This window comes from Juglans regia, chromosome 10, assembly GCF_001411555.2.
Source record: "Juglans regia cultivar Chandler chromosome 10, Walnut 2.0, whole genome shotgun sequence".
NCBI lineage: Eukaryota > Viridiplantae > Streptophyta > Magnoliopsida > Fagales > Juglandaceae > Juglans > Juglans regia.
Genome location: NC_049910.1, coordinates 27,891,850 through 27,898,039, shown reverse-complemented (window position 1 = coordinate 27,898,039; position 6,190 = coordinate 27,891,850). Strand labels below are relative to the sequence as shown.

Sequence of the window (6,190 nt, the reverse complement as noted above, 5' to 3'; positions counted from 1 at the left end):
CAGACAACTGCTAAAACATACCCATTCTCATCCCTTATAAAAATTCATATTCTCATCTTTCTCTCCCTTTGATCAAGTGTTGCATCCCAATTGGCTTTCACATAATTTTCTCTCCATTTCTTCCAACTCACTTGCCTCACAGCAACTACATTAGGTTGGTTCCTGCATATTAATCTTTGAGCCTTTTGAAAGTCTTTTACCTCATCCCTTGCAATACTAAGGACTTCCCCAGGTTTTTTAAAATAGTTTTCAAATATAAGTTGGTTTCTTCTAATCCACAAACCCCTCACCACAGTTGTTGTTTTCCAACTCACTTGCCTCACATGCCTCACAGCAACTACATTAGGTTGGTTCCTGCATATTAATCGTTGAGCCTTTTGAAACTCTTTTACCTCATCCCTTGCAATACTAAGGACTTCCCTATGTTTTTCAAAGTAATTTTCAAATATAAGTTGGTTTCTTCTAATCCACAAACCCCTCATCACAGTTGTTGTTTCTTCTAGTTCAACTTTTGATAGTTTCATCCTCATTTTTCCCCAGAAATCCAATAAGTCATCTTCGTCACTACACCATTTTTGAATTTTAATCAGAGACTCAAGCCACACATCATTTGTTGCAGTACACCTCCATAGAACATGCATAACATCTTCTCCCTCCCTTTTACAAATTGGACAGAGATCACTATCCATCAGCTTCTTCGAGTATAACTTCTTCCTTGTAGGTAGGTAGTCATTCTCTGCCTTCCATAAAATTAATTTTACCTTTTCAGGTATGTTCAGCTCCCATATACCCATCCATCTGATATATGCTTCTTCTGTTTTCGAGGTTTTCCCTCTGATGGCTCTTCTCCTCTCAACCTCCAGGGAGTAAGCACTTTTAACAGAAAAAAGGCCCTTCTTGGAAGGCCCCCACACCATTTTATCTTTTGTTGTAATAACCGGGCTTAGACCCAGCCCCTTTATTTGGTCGGATGCAAGCCCAGCCCACGAGCTGGTTGAGTGAAGAACGGCGCCGTTTGGTGCAGGGATTTACTTCCCTTGCACTGTTTTTCTTTTTCCCCCGTAAACCCTCATTGCTGCAGAACGTGTTTTCCTCCATGCCGTGCAACTGCTCCCACGCCCAAGCCACGATTTTATGTGTTTCAGATCTGCACATGAGTGTTTTCCTCATCACTCTTCCGTATTAATTAGATCCTCTCTTGCACGAATTGATTTTTTCATCTTGGCTAGCATTTTCGGAGTCCCGTGAAGCTTGCATTGTTCTGGTTCTTCGAAGTGTTGTTCGGCCTCTTGAACAAGTTGGTAATATTTTTTTTTCTTTTTTTTCTTCCTTTCTTTTCTTTCCTGCAATCCGAATCGCCTCCTTCATTCTTGTTTATTTTTTTATTTTTATTTTTTTTCTCTGCTGTTGTTTTTATTTTTTTCTTTCTTTTCCAGTTCGCCTGGTTTGCACGCACGGCCTCCTTTGTTTTTTTGCTACTCGAATTTTTCTGCACACACACGGTTTGTCTTGCACACACACATTCTGATATATTCGGATTGTTTATCACACACACACACGCTGATTGTTTAACCGTGCATTACACTTAGTTTTAAATTTTTCACTTTGTGCAAACCACTAATTCTTTTCAGTGGAAGGTTTTGTGAAATTCATTTTGGATTGGTGCATTATTTGTTGGAGCGGTGGAGTGTGTGGGAATTGTGGATGTGTAGGAGTATAGTTTCGGAATGATTCGTGAGACAGTTTGAATTTTATTATTATTTATTATTGTTTATTTGAATTGTATTATTTTTATTATTGTTTATTGGAATTTTATTATTTCAGACTCTTTAGTGTAAAACAATGGGAGTTTTGGAACTAGTTGTATTGGATTTCGTGCAAGTTTTGAATTGTTGAATGAGTAGAGTATTGATGCGTGCACTGAAATTGTTTTATTCGAAGTTTGGAAGCGAAGTTTGAATTGGATTATGTTTTAAAGATTGGAGTTGCTGTGGTTGGTTTTGGAAATGATTATAGTCGGTTGGTATTATTAGAAGGTGTGGATGTTTTGAGTTTCAATTGCGAATGGTTTGAAGAGAGTTGTTCGGATTTAATTGTTAGATAGTTATGGAGCTGTGAAGGGACTGTTTGATTTTTTATTCATTAAATAGCAGGCTACTAGATTGGTTATTAAATATTGGATATATGTTCTTTTGTTTAGGTGGTGTTACTTTTAGAGTTCCGGCTCAAGGTGTTGATAATTCGAAGAAGTCAGGTAAGCGGGGTTTATATACTAGTTTTGCATAAAATAAATGAAAGGAGATTGACTTTAAGAATAAATGTGTTTATTTTGAAAGAGATGATCTGAAAACAACCTCAAATGTTTATTCTGCATATGCATAAATTCTATGTAAGGGAAAATGTTTTTCTGTCATGACTAGTGTAGACATGAGCTAGTTTTGTGTACTTTCTTTCTGAACTATGTAAAGAGTGAATATGAAAATCTGGAAGTTTTGTTATGAACAAATGAGAATATTTTGTTTATGTTTATCTCGAACATGTGAAATGATCTGAAACTTTTCAGTGTTTTGTTTTGATATGATGTGTCATCTGAGAATCTTGGCATGATGTTCTGATTCTGTATATGATTGTAACCGGATTTTCGATGAAATCCGTTCTGTTTCTGTTAAGGCCCAGCCACGGGTATAATGGTGGTTTATAACCCTACCACGGGGGTGAAACATGGAAAATGGCCCAGCCACGGGTATAATGGTGGTTTATAACCCTACCACGGGGGTGAAACATAGAAAATGGCCCAGCCACGGGTATAATGGTGGTTATAACCCTACCACGGGGGTTAAACATGGTATTGTCCCGATGTGATGCTAAGAGATGATTTAATTATAATGTTTCAGTTTGGAAATGCCAACGGAAGTTCTTTTTGGAATAAGTTTATTTTCTGAAAACTTCGCTCTAATGTTTTGTAAAAGTTTTGTTTCTGCATTCTGAAAGTAAATGTTTTGTTCGGCTTATCAAATGTTATAAATGCTCATGTTTACATGCTGGTATATGCTCCTTGCTTACTGAGTTGTTGATAACTCACCCCGTTAATCTTCATAATATTTCAGATGACATCGATGGTTCAACTGAGGATCAGTATTAGAGTCTATGGAGAAGATTAGCACTGATTTGTGGTTGGGTATCTTATGTTACTAGTGTTGGTGTTAGAGACTAATTATTTTCTTAAGTTGCATCAATGGATTTAGACGGTTTATGGAGATTTATGTTAATGTTTTATTATTTCTAGTTGTTATTTGAGACAAGAAGAAGGGTTGATTTTATTTGGGTTATTTGGATTGAATATTGGATAAATGAACTTATTTGATGTGTTTAATTGAAGTATTTATGTTCGATTTGAGTTTTGGGAAAGTGGATATATTATTGATTTTGGGAGTACTCTAGCCTTGTTAGAGCTGATTATCAGGTTTTATGAGTTAACTCTCCGGACCCTCGGGGTCGGGGCGTTACATTTGTACTCATTTTACTCAAGGGAATACTTAAAATTTGCTTTGCCTCCTCTTAATTAAAAATGTTTGTGATAAGTTCCTCATTCCACTCCCCTCTATTCTGCTGAATCAGCTCCTCCACTTTAGCATCCCCATCTATCATCGACACTGATGACAAAACATAGTGAGATACAGGTGATGACAACCACTTTTGCCCCCATATTCTTATGTTTTTACCATTCCCTACCCTCCATCTTAGCCCCTCCTTTATCAGACATAAAGCCTTCCACACACTTCTCCATATCAAAGAGGGTTTGGATCCCAACTTAGCCTCCAACAAGGAAGTCCCTCTAAAGTATTTTTGTTTGTAAATGTCGGCAGCTAAGTTGTTGGGGTTATGTAAAAACCTTCATCCCTATTTAGCCAACAAAGCTTTATTGAAGCATTCAACATCTCTAAATCCCAACCCTCCCATACCTTTTTGCTTTCCCAAAGACTCCCACCTGCTCCAATGTATACCCTTGTTCTTGTGTCGGTTGCACCACCAAAATTTTGCAAACTTTACATTTAGCTCATTAAACAACTTTTTTGGAAACTGAAAAACACTCATAGTATATGTTGGCACAGCTTGAAGGATTACCTTGTATCTCCTTTCTTGCAATAGAGAAGAATGAATTTTTTCGTTATTTATCTTCTTCCACGCTCTTTCTTTGATGCCTCTAAAGGTTAAGTACTTTGATCTTCCCACTATTGAGAGTAGGCCCAAATACTTTTCATCGCAACCAACCATCACAGCTCCACCTTCTTCTCTTATCATTTCTTTCTCTCTTGAACTAGTGTTGGAACTAAAGAAAATGGCAAATTTTTCTTTGTTCAGCACTTAGCCCAAGGCTTTTTCATAGACTAGTAACATAGGTTGCAGCTTTTTCCATTCCTCTACTTTTGCTCTACCAGGTAATATACAATCATCAGCAAGCAGTAGGTCTTTTACTCTAATTCCTCCCCTAGCCACTGTGACCCCCCTTGTATCCCCTTTCATGTCAAAAGCATTGAGAAGTGAAGATAAACCTTCTGCACAGAATATAAACATGTAGGGAGACAAAGGGTCTCCCTATCTCAAATCTCTTGAGGGGCAAAACTTGGAACCAAGTATCTATTGATTAAAACTGAGTAAGAGATTGAGGACATACACATCATTATTAACTCAACCCATCTTCTGCAGAAACCCAACTAATTCATAATAGCTTCTAAATAAGGCCACTCAATCCTGTCATATGCCTTAGACACATAGAGTTTTATAGCCATATTTCCATATCCGCCCCTCTTCCTAGTCTTCATTGAATGCAACAACTCTTAAGCCACTATAATGTTGTCAGTGGTTAATCTCCTAGGGATGAAGGCAACTTGATTAGGGGAGATTAAATCAGCCAATACAATTTTTAGTCTATTAGCCAATACATTTGACATGATCTCATAGGCCACATTACATAGACTAATTTGTCGATATTCACTGACTAGACTAGGATTTGATACTTTTGGGATGAGGACAATGTAGGTGAAATTGATAGAGGGATCACAGCAGTTACCATTTAACCAAGATAAAACAATCCTGCTGACTTCATCTCCAAAATATGCCATTGACTTTGGTAGAAACAGGCTCCAAAGCCATCTGGGCCAGGTAACTTCAGAGGTTCCATCTGCTTTATAGCATCCTCAACCTCCATTTTAGTAAAGGTTTTTGTAAGAGCTTCATTCATTTCCCCTGTCACTCGAGCCTCCAAATGCTTCAGACAGTCATCAATCTCTTGTTGGCTAGGTGATGAGGATGTGAATAAACTCCCAAAAGACTTATTAAAAGCTCTTTCCACATCTTAATGTTTCGAGTGGCATCTATTTTGATCATTCCTTATTGCTATAATTCTGTTTTTCCTCCTTTGATTGGCATAGCTATGAGAATATTTGGTATTTTTAAACCCTAGCTGGTACAAATTCACTTTAGCCATTTGCCTCCATTTTAAATCCTTTTTCTCTAACAACATCCCAATCTCCTTCTGTATTCTTTTAATCTCACCAGAATTGTGTCTATTCTCATTTTCTTGGAGCATTTTTAGCTTCAGCTCTCTCCCTCTATCTTCCCCATTCTTCCTACACCACCTAAGTAAAACTCTTTTACTGTCAGTCAGGCTGTCTTGTAGATTCTTTGGGGTTCCATCTTCCACTCTTCCCATACCCTCTTTAAAGCCACCACACAGTCCTTCTCTAAAGCCCAACTAGCTTCATATCTGAACAACTTTCTTCTCCTTTTTTCCTCATCTCCCTTCTGGTTCATGCAAAGTAATAAAGGTATATGGTCAGAACTTCTAGCTATCAGCACTTTTACCCACCCCTCTTTAAAAATATCTTTTCATCTTACATTAGTCACAGCTCTATCAAGTCTCTCATTGGTGAAAGACTCATCTTCATGTTTGTTGCTCCAAGTGTATTTATCACCTCTCCATCCCAAATCAAATAGCCCACTCCCCTCAAGAGCTTCCCTGAAACCAACAATTTGTCTTTCTTGCCTTTGTCTACCTCCCCATTTTTCATCATGAGTCACAATCTCATTGAAATCACCAATAACACACCAACCAGTATTTGCATTTGGTTTTAGTGAATTATTCCAGGATTCTACCCTTCTACTTGGCTTAGGAAAATCCAATCAACAA

The 6,190-nt window shown here is 37.6% G+C and overlaps 1 long non-coding RNA gene across 1 annotated transcript; it reads left to right on the top strand.

The window, feature by feature from the left end:
• Positions 1-1,207: 1,207 nt before the first annotated feature.
• On the top strand, positions 1,208-3,263 carry LOC108992739. Its single transcript, XR_001996387.2, has 3 exons — positions 1,208-1,301; positions 2,201-2,254; positions 3,108-3,263. It is a non-coding gene; the product is annotated as an uncharacterized LOC108992739 (long non-coding RNA).
• The last annotated feature ends 2,927 nt before the right edge of the window (positions 3,264-6,190 follow it).